Source organism: Stomoxys calcitrans, chromosome 4 (genome assembly GCF_963082655.1).
Source record: "Stomoxys calcitrans chromosome 4, idStoCalc2.1, whole genome shotgun sequence".
NCBI lineage: Eukaryota > Metazoa > Arthropoda > Insecta > Diptera > Muscidae > Stomoxys > Stomoxys calcitrans.
Genome location: NC_081555.1, coordinates 138,870,306 through 138,883,947, shown reverse-complemented (window position 1 = coordinate 138,883,947; position 13,642 = coordinate 138,870,306). Strand labels below are relative to the sequence as shown.

At 38.0% G+C, this 13,642-nt stretch overlaps 1 protein-coding gene across 6 annotated transcripts in view; it reads right to left on the bottom strand.

The window, feature by feature from the left end:
• The window catches only part of LOC106083452 (neurobeachin), a 414,708-nt gene that overhangs the window by 340,547 nt on the left and 60,519 nt on the right, over positions 1–13,642 (bottom strand). The gene's annotated exons all lie outside the window — the stretch shown is intronic.

The window sequence follows — 13,642 nt, the reverse complement described above, 5'->3', positions numbered from 1 at the left end:
ACGCAGCCGCGGTCAACATTTAAATAAAATTATCTTCAAAAAGTAAATGTCATGGACCAATCTAACGTTTCAAATAAAGAACCGATGAGATTTTGCAAATTTTATGCGTTTTTAAAAAAAAAAAAGTTATCAAGCTCTTAACAAATCACTCTTTACAAACATATAAAACTAAAATTTGTGTTCAATTATTGGTTGCCCAAAAAGTAATTGCGGATTTTTTAAAAGAATGTAAATGCATTTTTAATAAAACTTAGAATGAACTTTAATCAAATATACTTTTTTTACACTTTTTTTCTAAAGCAAGCTAAATGTAACAGCTGATAACTGACAGAAGAAAGAATGCAATTACAGAGTCACAAGCTGTGAAAAAATTTGTCAACGCCGACTATATGAAAAATCCGCAATTACTTTTTGGGCACCCCAATATATAACTGCTTACAGTGACTTAAAATGCCGAATTAAAAACTTAAAAATCAAGTTGTGAGTGAGGTTTATTTCATCGAATCACCTAAAATGTAAGATTTATCTAATCTGAAATGAATACTCATCTAAATATGATACAGGGATATGAGGTTGTAAAAAAGCCATGACCCTAATATACAGTATGCATGTTAGTGTTCCTAATTTATGAAAAAAAGTTGGTGGTTTGGTACGTAAACTACAACTGTGACCTTCTTCTGCTCCCCTTACCTTTATGGACCAATGACCCTCTGAGGTCCAAAATTTCCAAACCAAAAGCTGCCAGAGATTCAAGACTCATTGATTGTCTTGAAATTTATACAGTGGTTGATTTGCTTTCTTCACAAAAACCCACACATAAATCCATACAATATTGTGCAAATGTTAGGAAATTCCATGATCCCGAGTTGTGGTTCTTTGTGTACATTTCACCTATTGAAAATTTCATTTAAACAAAATACTATTTCTCTAACAGTTAAAAACTGTTTTTGTTTTTTTATCTGTAAAAGAATATTTTGTCCTCTTTGTCTGATATTATAATTCAACATTCTCATAGATTTAAGCTCTTAAGTATTGCATGCCATTAAAGCTCAGACATGTACTACTTGTAAGAAATGCTAAAAAAATGATAAAAGTATTAAAAAATCCATTATTGAAACAAAAACAAGCAATTCTTACAAAAAAACTTGAACATTATATTGAGCAAGAGAAACATAAAGAAATTGGAACAACATTAAAGGATGTATGTTGTTCTTTGCCAAGCATAAAGTGAAACGAGAAACTAAATAAAGACATATGAAAAAAATTTTCCATAAAAGCAAGCAAGCAAGATACACAACATCAATGTTCGGAGATATACAATACATTTGAATGTATCTCCTGTAAAATGTGTATAAAAATATATGAAGAAGCAAGAGAAGATATAATTCTACTACTACCACATATCTAAACCTTACACTGGTTCTTGGAGTACGCTGAACATTTATAAAGAAACATGTGAATATGTAAGTACTACGAAACTCCCATGCAAGTGTGCGTGAGTTTCACATCCGTTTTCTTCGGCACCATTGTGCCCAGAGTATGGGTAATTTATTTTTATAGTTTTCTTTTTTTGGTAAATAACTGCATGTGCAGAATATCCTTAAAATCTTCCTCACGATTTTTATGCACCTTACGATTCATATACACCTTCGCTGCATTACTGTATAACGTTTTCATAATAAACTCTCCCTTAGAAAGCGGGAATACATGTCTAATGGTTTCGTTTGCAATATGCTTATAAGACTGTGCCAAAAAACTTAAAGTTTAATTTTTGAAAAGCATGCTCTTCTTTATTTTAATGTGAACTGATTGTGCTGAAATTTAGCAGAAATTTTCAGATATTCAATAAAACATGCCATACCAAATTTTGTGCAAATCGGTTGAAAATTGTAGTAGCTACGCCCTTATGTGTGTAAATCGGATATGGGAGCTATATCTAGCTTAGGCTAGGCAAGGTTAAGTTAGGTTAGAGGGCAAGCGACTAGCAACCTCGGTTACTTGCCACTTCTCTCGTAGACCTTAGGTCCATTGTGTGCACCCTGGAAGAAAATAGAAGAGAAGAAAATACACCACACCACAGAACAATACAAGACAGCAAATAGGATAAATAAGGTTAGCCAATTCAAACCTCTACAAAACTCCAGAATGACAATAGGGCTAAGAGTCTGTATTATATTATCCACTCCCGTGCCTTCTTCCCGCAGTTGCGGGGCAGTGACACAACAGGTTCTCGACCGTCTCCAACTCATCCTTGTCTTACACTTAACCGAATTTGCTATTCAAAACAGCAAAACCTTTTGCTAAAACAGCAGTTTTTGTCTGCTGAAATTGGAAAAGCAGACATTACTGCTGTTTTAGCAAGCACAGGGCTGTTTGGAGTACACAAGTCTGCTTAAAAAAATTGATTGCTACTTTTTATGGTTACCTGTTAACCGTTTTGATTACTTTAGGCATCTTTTAAAATTTTTGTAGAAATTTTGTCATTCACCCATTGGTATATATTTCGAAATGTGGCTGAGCTAGCTCGCATTTTTGTTAGTGTTCTACAAATGTGTACATGACTGGCATGGCCTTTTGTATCTAAATTTAAAGAAAAAACACTATGGAAAGAATACATTCGGTGGTGATTATAAACATCCACTGAGACGCACATTTACATTTGGGTTTAGTTTTCCTTCTACCCCTTCATAATTAAGCAGCAGTCATTTTCAGCAAACAACAGACATTTCAGCAGTAAGCTTGCTGCTCAGAAATTGCAGAACTACTGCTGTCATAGCAAAACCAATAGCAAAACCACTGCTTAACTTCCAATATTCAGCAGACAGAGTTTGCTATTTTCAGCAAACTTTTTTCTTTGAGTGTATCACATCCTACAGAAGTCTGCCTCCAGCACGACATCAAAGACCTGACGGTGCAATGACCAGTCAGGGCTCCTACTAGCAGTCATAAGTCATGTTTTCTTAGCCCCAGGATATGCGACGTACTGTTTCGCGAAATACTCGGTCACAGGGCCTTTGACACCCCATAAACTCACAGCCCCAGCCCACTCCCGGCACGGGATATCTGTGGGCACCACACAGGCTGGAACATTGGAGTCCGATCTATGTGGTGTTCATTGCAGTTACGAGAAGCTCAGCTGCGTCCACAGGTTGCGGATAGTGAAATGTTCCATACGGAGTAGCTGCAACGGCAGTCGCGGACAATCAGCGGTATCCAGCGGAGTCTCAGTTAAAGGTCGAGCGGCACCGGCTCTTGCACAAATACTGAGTGCCTATCATCATAGGCACTCTATATTACAAGGCGAGTTATAGGCGCCTTTAAATAGCCAATAGCCACCTTGTTCCTGCGGTGATCGATCGTGTGGACCGGAACGAGCTTGCAGAAGTCCCCATACTCCTGCACCCAGCGCGACATAAAAGACCTGACGTTTCAATAATCAATGAGGACTCCAATTAGCAGTCCTAAGTCACGCTTTCTCAGCCCCAGGATAAGTGACGTACTATTTCGCAAAATACCCTGCCATAGGGCCTTTGACACCCCATAACCTACAGCACCAGCTCACAGCTTATTGGAGTAGTCATCATAGAAGGCGACCACCCTACAAAGAAGCTCAGGTCTCTACTGAACTCAAGAATGACAAGGGGGCTAGGAGCCTGCAGCCTCTTTCCAAGGCTGGACTCCCATTATCCTATGTCTTCTGTCTCCCCACAGTTGCGGGGCAGTGACACAACAGGCACTCAACTATCTCAAACCATCCTCATCATAGGCCATCCTACAGAAGTCTGCCTCCTCCTACACCCAGGGTGACATTAAGGACCTGACGGTGCAGTGACCAGTCAGGGCTCCTACTGGCAGCCCTATGTCATGTTTTCTCAGACTCAGGATAAGCGACATACAGTTTCGCGAAATACTCAGTCCAGGCCAGTCCAGATACCCCCACAGCACCAGCCCAAGCTTTATTCGCGTAGTCATTATAGAAGGCGTCCACGCTGCTAAGAAGCTTAGGACGCTGCTAAAGATCTCCAGAATGACAAGAGGGCTAAGAGCCTGTAGGGGGTCTAGGCTTGGATTGAGGTGTTCACCCATTATCGTGTGTCATCACCTCGCAGTTGTAGGGCAGTGACACAACAGGTGATCGACCATCTCCAACTCTTCCTCGACATAGCACATCCTGCAGAAGTCTTACACCCAGCGTGACAACAAAGACCTGATGTTGCAATGACCAGTCAGGATTCCTATAAGCACTCCTAAGTCATGCTTTCTCAGTCTCAGGATAACCGACGTACTGTTTCACGAAATACTCAGCCATAGGGTATTTGACACCCCATAAACTACAGCATCAGCCCACGCCTTATTCGTAAGGTCATCATAGAATGCCTCCACCCTACCCAGAAGCTCGCACAGTTGAAGTCTCACTAATTCCAAAAATTGCGGTTTGGGGATGTTTATGGGCCGGCGGCGTCAGTGGGTCGTACTTCTTCCGTGATGATCAAGACCGGCACGTTACTGTGAATGGGAATTGCTACCGTTGAATAATAACATAATATTTTTGACCCCCATTTGGATGATATGGACTTGGAGGACATGTGGTTCCAGCAGGACGGCGCCGCAAGCAGCACATGTCGCAATCAATTTATTGGAAACCAAGTTTAGAGAACGTGTTATCTCACGAAATGGTGAAGTCGGTTGGCCGCCTGAGTCGTACGATTTGACGCCTTTAGACTATATCCTGTGTGGCTACGTCAAGTCTATGGTCTATGTCAACAAGCCAGCGACGATTGATGAACTTCGTACGAATATCCAATTTGAAATCGCAGCAGTATCGGCCGACTTATGCTTGAAAACCGTCGAAAATTGGGATCAGTGTCTGGACTTTTGCAAGCGTGCCCGTGGTGGCCAGACAAAAAAATCGAGTTTCATGCACAATGGCATCGAACGTGCTTTCACAGGAAAAAAGAATTTCATTGTTATCCACAAGCGATTTTGTTTTATTAAAAAAAAAACTTTTGTAGCGCATTAATTGAAAGACCCTATATATGGCGACAGTTTGCTCGGGCCGCCGCTAACGCATAAACATTGTCTCCAGTGTCTTCAGAATGGAAAAGATTCCCTGATTCTGATGAATTCAATGAAGACTCCTGCTCCAGTGCCCCCATCCAATTTAGAGTCATCCGTGTATACAGTGGGTCCAGGGAAGGGCAGGGAGCATCCAAACCAAAGATCCTTTTTCGGAAAAATGACTAAACCTATAAACAAGGAAGGATTCCCCTGTAATGTAATCAATCGAGCCGCTTACAGCATTGTGCTACGCGACAACATCTTGCCCCCGCAGCACAAAAGAATGGCCTACGTTAGAGGCATGTACCTGACTCCCTCAGTCTCAAGGCGATCTTTGTTGCCACACAGCCAACATATCGGTCCAAAGGCATAGGATTTAGAATAGTATAAAGCGCCTTGCCCCAGAGATTAGCAGGTCCGCGGTATTTCATACCTTATCGATCATCTACAAAGGCCAAAATTGGCCAGAGCTTTGGGCACAACCAGACAACTGTAGGTGAGAATTAGTGGAATGACTGACGTAAACATCCAGTGCACCATCACCGATCTTAAGCTTGGAACCAGCTTAGCCCATTTGCCCTCGCCCATCGGGACAGCTACCTGATCAAGGTTCGTAATAGTAGAGAGGAACCGGCCGCCCACCATGATGACGAGATTGTTCGCGTAGGCAACAACCTTCACCCTCTCCCTCACGGAAGACCTCAGAATCCCATAGACCACAACAGAGGAGATAAAGCTCCTACTTGCAGAGTTCCTTTAGTCATAATCTTCCTAATCGAGTCCTTTGTCAGTGATGGGTTGATAATCCGGCCTTTCCGCATAGTATCGAACCAATCTACCAAAAGAGGGTCACCTTCGTGTCCACCAGAGCGCCATGTATGTAATCCAACTTCATTTTGTTAGAAGCCCTTCTATGTCCAAGAAAGCCCCCAAAGTGAAATCGCACACACCAAAATTCCTCTCGATGTAGCCAACCACATCATGAAGGACACTATGAACCGTACGACCCTTAGTGTACGCATGCTGATAACCGCATACCAATGATTGGTCGAGATGGTCCTAAATACCAATTTCAATTAGTCTCGCCTGCAAAGGCAAATTTGCTCATGAACACTCCACTAAGGAATTGGGGCAAATTTCTCACATAAAACTGAGTGCTGTCCGATTCAAAATTATGGGGCTTTCTTTTTATAACCGAGTCCGAACGGCGTGCCGCAGTGCGACCCCTTTTTTTTGGGAGAAGTTTTAACAGCGCATAATACCTCACAGGCTTCGAACCCGGGCATTCAGCTTCATAGGAGGACATGCTAACCTCTGCACTACGGTGGCCTCCTCTCCACCATTAGTCTCTCCTAAGTCTTTAAAATGTAGGATGAGCGGCTTATTGGCCTGAAATCCTGGGTAGAGAATGGCTCAGTTTTCCCGCTTTCGGGAGATATACGGCACATAGCCCAGAAAATCGCAGCTTCCAAAAAAAACATTCCAACGAGTCGTATGACAAGCGGTCCTGCCCTTTGCAGCATAGCAGACAGTACGCCATCCGGTCCCGTTGACTTTTAGGATTCCAGTTCCATTCACCACCCAGACTGTGGTGAATCATGTCCTCAACCACGGACAGTTACCTGGCACTATGTTGTGTCAGAGCGGCATCGATACTATCCGGAGTAAATCTAACCCAATTTTTACTTTAAATCCATGGACTTTGTCTTTGGTATTAAAAGGGGATATGCAGAAGATTACGTAATTTTCGTAAGAGAAAAGAAACGCGGACAGACGGACATGGCTAAGCCAAAACAGAAGAAATTTCTGAGTCAAACCGATCACAACATCACCCCCACAGTAATGGCGAAAAGTACTGCTTATGCTTTAACCATTATTGCCATATAAATGTGTACTTTGTTCACATTAGTCCTAGGATCAAAAATTCTCAACTGGATTCCTTAGAAAGTACTACACCCAACTTGGGACCTCGTGTTGGCCCAGGTTATCATAACCTATCGTCATAATATAATGTATTTTGCTTATAGGCTTTAAAAGGCAAATAGTGGAGGTTATGAGTTTCAAGAAAATATTTTTTGTTTTTTGGGACACTCTAATGTACATATTACATGTGAAGTTTTGAAACGTTCATTATGCTCATTTTTCGCTTGTTATGTCTTTTTATTCTTTCAATTTTGCTTTTCGCCAAGAAAGTTTAGCAAAAATAATTTTCAAACATTCCAGGTAAGTAATTATAACATTCTCAGACAGTTTGCGTAAGGAAGTGGCGGTAAATGAAGTTTTAAGTTCCATGACAAAGATATCATAGCCAAGAAACACGATTTTCTTAAGATGTAATGTGAGGTCTTAAGCATAGATAACATCTTCAAATATGCATATAAACATTATAATTATGGAGCAATTTGCGGAGTGTGAAAATGTGCTTGAATGCAGTTTGGAGAACTTTTGAACTTTGATTTGGGGAGTTGCTAGATTTAAAGAGAGAGGGAGAGGGAGAGTAGGTCGATATGTGCAAGGAAACGGAAATGAAAAATTTTAGTTGCAGCATCTGAAATGTGGTAAGGTGAGGATTGGATTTTACTTCTTGGGTAATGGAGTTCAAAATATTTATGCAACTTCACTACAATTTTCAAGTTTTAATTTCCAGTTCCTATTTTGACTATGACTCGAATAGGTTAATACCTCATAATTCTTCCATATGAACACCTGATACATCTTCCAATTTTAATTAACTTGGAGCGAAACACTTTAATCCAACTTGGCTAGAATTTTGTGAGGTGATGTTTTGTTAAGACAGCTATGCCAGGTATGGTGCGAAACATATTACGATACAACGCCTTCTGTGCAAGGCAGTATTGGTACAGCGATACTATATAAAACGAGTGAAACGTACTAAATTCGGCCAGGCCGATTCTTGGGAATCCACCATCATGAATTCTGCTAGAAACTCACACCAATTAACTTTTTGGGAGGGGACACGAGTAAATTACAGCCAAATTGACACATCTAGGGGCCTTACAAGACTAATCTTTTTGATATGGAAGTTATATCAGATTGTAGACCGATTTTGAACGTACATGGCACGAATGGTTGGAGTCTGAAGAGAACACTAGGTACAAAATTTCAGCCAAATTAGTGCACAATTTCAGCCAAATCAGATGATAGTTGCAGCTTCAAGAGTTTCAAGATGTCAGATCGACGGACCAATGTATATGGGAGTTTTATCCAAATCTGGATCAATATGGTCCATTTCTGTGCAAAATTTCAAGCGGATATCTTTATTCGATCTATCTATTTAGTGATTTCCACAGACGGACGGACGAATATGGCTAGATCGTATCCTATGGTGGTAGGTGTAGGCCACCGCGGCACAGAGGCTAGCATGTCCGCCTAAAAAAATCAGCAGTGGACGGACGAACATGGCTAGATCGTATCCTATGGTGGTGGGTGGAGGCCACCGCGGTACAGAGGTTAGCATGTCCGCCTATGACGCTGAACGCCTGGGTTCAAATTCCGACGTGAAGATCAAAAAAATATATCAGCAATGTTTATCCCCATGTCTGAGGTATCCTGTCATGTCACAACTTCTCTACCAAGTGGTGTCGCTATGCGGCACGCCGTTCGGACTCGGCATGAAAAAGAAGGCCATTTATCGTCGAGCTTAAAACTGTAATCGTTCCCCAATGTTCATAGAAAATTTAGTATAACTATGGTGGTGGGTATACAAATGTTTACTACTTATCTGTGCCAGGTTAGTTCATTAATCTTTGTCCTTTCAACTTTCGCACTTACCTAGAATGAAAAATATATAAATGCAATTAGTTTTTGATTACATACAGATTAAAACGAAATTATTTAAAATAAATTTTAATAGAAAGAAATTTGATTAGTATCATTTCATAAAGAATTTGTGTACAAAGAAATTTTATTTTTCGGAAACTTCGCCCACAGAGAAAATGTATGGATATTTGACTATTAATTTATATTTTGCCTTAAGAGAAATCTTCCACGCGAATTTTTTTACACCCTCTACCATAGGTTGAGGGTATAATAATTTCGTCATTCCGTTTAGCAATGTCCGTCCGTCTGTCTCTGTCTCTCGAAAGAACGATTAATTTCGAAGAAGTCAAGCTAGGAGCTTCAAAATTTTATCAATACCTCTCATTAGGGAATGTTAGTCATTCAAATCAGTCCATGTTTTGATATAGCTCCCATAAACATCGATCTGCCGATTATACTTCTTGAGCCTCTAGAGACCGCAATTCCTATCCGAATTCTTCTCCTATGACCTCTATAACATGTGTCAAGAATGGTCTGAAACGGTCAAAAACCAGATATTATTCCCATACAAACCGAACTACCGATTTTACATCTTGAGCCCCTAGAGGGCGCAGTTCCTATCTGATATGACTGATATTTTACGTGCCAAAAATTGTTTGAATTGGTTCAAAACCTGACATAGTTCCCATATAATCCGATCTCTCACTCTTACCCCTTAAGGCACTGCAATTTTGCGCAATGACTTAAACTTTTACCTTGAACATGCGTGCCAAGTATGGCCAAAATCACTCCATAACCTGATATAACTTATATATAAACTTCTTCAGCCTCTAGAGGGCTCAATTGTGATCCGATTTTATAGCCTGATACAGCTCCCATACAAACTTATATCCTGATTTGAATTACTAAACCTCAAGAGGGTTCAATTATTTTCCGAATTGCCTGAAATTTTGCAGAAGAGTTTTGTTTCGAGTATGATCTACCTTTATACAGCTCCCACATACACTGAACGCCCGGTTTAATTTGACTGAAATTTTGCCTAATTTTATTTCTTAGAAAAGTTTGTCAACATTTTATTAAAAAAAAAAATTTTCCAAATTTTATTTCTATAGAAAATTGTGACAAAATTTTATTTCTATAGAAAATTTTGTCAAAATTTTATTTCTATAGAAAATTTTGTCAAAATTTTATTTCTATATAAAATTTTGTCAAAATTTTATTTCTATAGAAAATTTTGTCAAAATTTTATTTCTATAGAAAATTTTGTCAAAATTTTATTTCTATAGAAAATTTTGTCAAAATTTTATTTCTATAGAAAATTTTGTCAAAATTTTATTTCTATAGAAAATTTTGTCAAAATTTTATTTCTATAGAAAATTTTGTCAAAATTTTATTTCTATAGAAAATTTTGTCAAAATTTTATTTCTATAGAAAATGTTGTCAAAATTATATTTCTATAGAAAATTTTGTCAAAATTTTATTTCTATAGAAAATTTTGTCAAAATTTTATTTCTATAGAAAATTTTGTCAAAATTTTATTTCTATAGAAAATTTAGTCAAAATTTTATTTCTATAGAAAATTTTGTCAAAATTTTATTTCTATAGAAAATTTTGTCCAAATTTTATTTCTATAGAAAATTTTGTCCAAATTTTATTTCTATAGAAAATTTTGTCAAAATTTTATTTCTATAGAAAATTTTGTCCAAATTTTATTTCTATAGAAAATTTTGTCCAAATTTTATTTCTATAGAAAATTTTGTCCAAATTTTATTTCTATAGAAAATTTTGTCCAAATTTTATTTCTATAGAAAATTTTGTCCAAATTTTATTTCTATAGAAAATTTTGTCCAAATTTTATTTCTATAGAAAATTTTGTCCAAATTTTATTTCTATAGAAAATTTTGTCAAAATTTTATTTCTATAGAAAATTTTGTCAAAATTTTATTTCTATAGAAAATTTTGTCAAAATTTTATTTCTATAGAAAATTTTGTCAAAATTTTATTTCTATAGAAAATTTTGTCAAAATTTTATTTCTCTAGAAAATTTTGTCAAAATTTTATTTCTTTTATGCTTTATTTTTTTGTAGAAAAATTTGTCTTCAGATGAATTTCGTCTTCCAAGCACATACGCATTTCCTTCTCCTATTTTCTCTTGGGGAACTGCAGAATTTTCGTATTTCATTCACGATAACGTTGTACCATCTCTAACGAACTTATTAAAATGCATAACATTTCGATATCTATACCATACTGCTTTGAAAGCACGTTGCCAAGAGTACTCCCAAGAACAAAGTGTAAAACGCAATATATTTTCATTTGTTTTTCCAAAAGGCATTGCAAGTTTTCACCACTCATTTCCCATGACTACAGTGCACTGTTTTCCATTCACATCATGGCTGCTGTTGTTTCCTACAGCAAAATATTGCAGCAATATCCTTGCTACAATATACCATGCCTGAAAGTATGCAGCAAACATATGTCGGTTTCTATTTTTTTTATAAAACTTTACAAAATCTATGGCCAAAGGTGATTTGCTTGATTTTAAATGCCATGGAGAATATATAAAATCTCGGTATATGGAGAATATATAAAATCTCGGTATTGTATTTTTCGTGTAAATATTTTACCTTAGAGTTAGTACTTATGGAGGAACGGATGCAATTTATGACTTTCAAGAATGGTATTTGTTAAAAAAATATATTTTATGATTTATAGCAAGAAAAAGCAGACTTTCTTATCTACTGGGTGATTTGAGCGCTAAAGATAGAATGTTCAATTTAGAAAATTTCGTCAAGCAATATAAATGTGTGAACAAAATGTGATTTGATTATGATTTGTTGCAGAGGGATGGATTTTGTAAAATATTGGCAGAAAATTTCGTTTCTAAGCTAATTTATGTTTATATTTATATATGTAGGGAACTTTGTCAAAACCTATCTATACATATAAAAATTAATTTGTGTTTGTTTGTTTGCGGGTTTGTAAATTTGTTTGTTCCGTATTGACTCAAAAACCGCTGAACCGTTTTTTTCTCAAATTTTCTCTAAATGTGGGGATTGGGATATTTCAAGGGGAGCGGACTCTCCCCCTAGCCCCAAAAGTCCCACCCAAAAATAAAAGTGGACCGATTACGGCAATATGGGTATCAAATGAAAGGTATTCTGGAGTAGAATACAAATTTGAAATCAAAATTTGGGTCCAAGTACCTAGGGGGCTGCCCCGACCCTACAAACCCATCAAATAGGCATATTGGACGATAATGATAATATGGGTCTCGAATGAAAGGTATTCGGGAGTAGATTACGAATATGGTCAGGAAGGAGGAAAAGGCTATATAATTTTTTGATATTGGAAGGGGCCGGATCCTCCCCGTTACCCCAAAAATACCACCCAAAATCAAGGTTGACCGATCGGGAAAATATGGGTATCAAATAAAAGGTGTTGTAGAGGTATCGTAGGTAATAAAAGGTATTCGGGAGTAGATTACAAATATGGTAAGGAAGAATAAATATGCTTTATAATTTGTTGTTATCGGAAGGGGTCGGAACCTCCCCGTTATCCCAAAAATACCACCCAAAATCACAAGTGGACCGATAAAGATAATATGAATATCAAATGAAAGGTATTGAAGTACCCAGGAAGTCGCCCTAACCCCAAAATATCTATAAAAAGACAAATTGGTCATGCATATCAATATGGGGCTTAAATGAAAAGTATTCGGGAGTAGATTACGAATCTGGCATCCAAAATCAGATCGAAGTGTAAGGGGTCACCCCGCCCCCCAAAAACTCCCCAAATGGGCATATGACCCATCATGACTATATGGGTCGTTTGTTTATTCCGTAGAATAAAAAAAGGAAACATAGGTTATATAATTTTTAGATATCGGATGATGGCTGACCCCTTTACACTAAAAACGCCACCCAAAAGCAAAAGAGGACTGATGGGCACAATATCAAATGAAAGGTATTGGAGACTAGAAAATGAAAATCATATTAAATTTTGGGTCCAAGTACCCAGGGGGCCGCCCCAACCCAAAAACTCCTCTAAACAGAAATATTCGACGTTCCTATCAATATAAGGGTTACATGAAAATATTCGGCAGTAGATTACAAATATGGCATAAAAAATTAGGTCCAAGTAATGGGAGGTCGTCTCACCCCCTCCAAACGTGCATATCCGCCGACCATGGCTACATAGGGTTCAAATGAAAGATATTTGGGAGTAGATTATGGGATTGGGAGTCGATATGACATTAAAATTTGCGTTCATGTCAAGGTGGCTCTTTTCCTCCTAAAAATACGTCGAAGAAATTAATTGACCCAATATGGCAATATGGGACTCAAATGGAAGGTATTTGAGAGTAGTAGAGTCGGAGTGGAGACGAATTTGATTCGAAATGTCTCCCCTTATTTCAAAAATACCTTATCTCGAAGATTGGTAATGCGATTAGTTCGAAATTTTTTGCACTCTAACAATCACCAAAAAAACATGGTTTCTAATGTTGGGGACGGGTGCCGCGGGGACAGTCCAAATCCAGCTAAATGGATATATGGTCCAATCACGACAATATAATGTTGGAGACGGGTGCCGCGGGGACAGTCCAAACCCAGCCAAATGGATATATGGTCCAATCACGACAATATAAAGCCGTGTGTTTGAGGAGCCGCTCCACCCCAAAATACCTCCCTTTTATATAAAAGCTAATTGGGCGGATATTTATTGATTTTCGGGAGTTTATATACAAAGACCCTGGGGTCCACCCTACCTTTAACGACAACTTTTTTACCGATCATGGCATTAT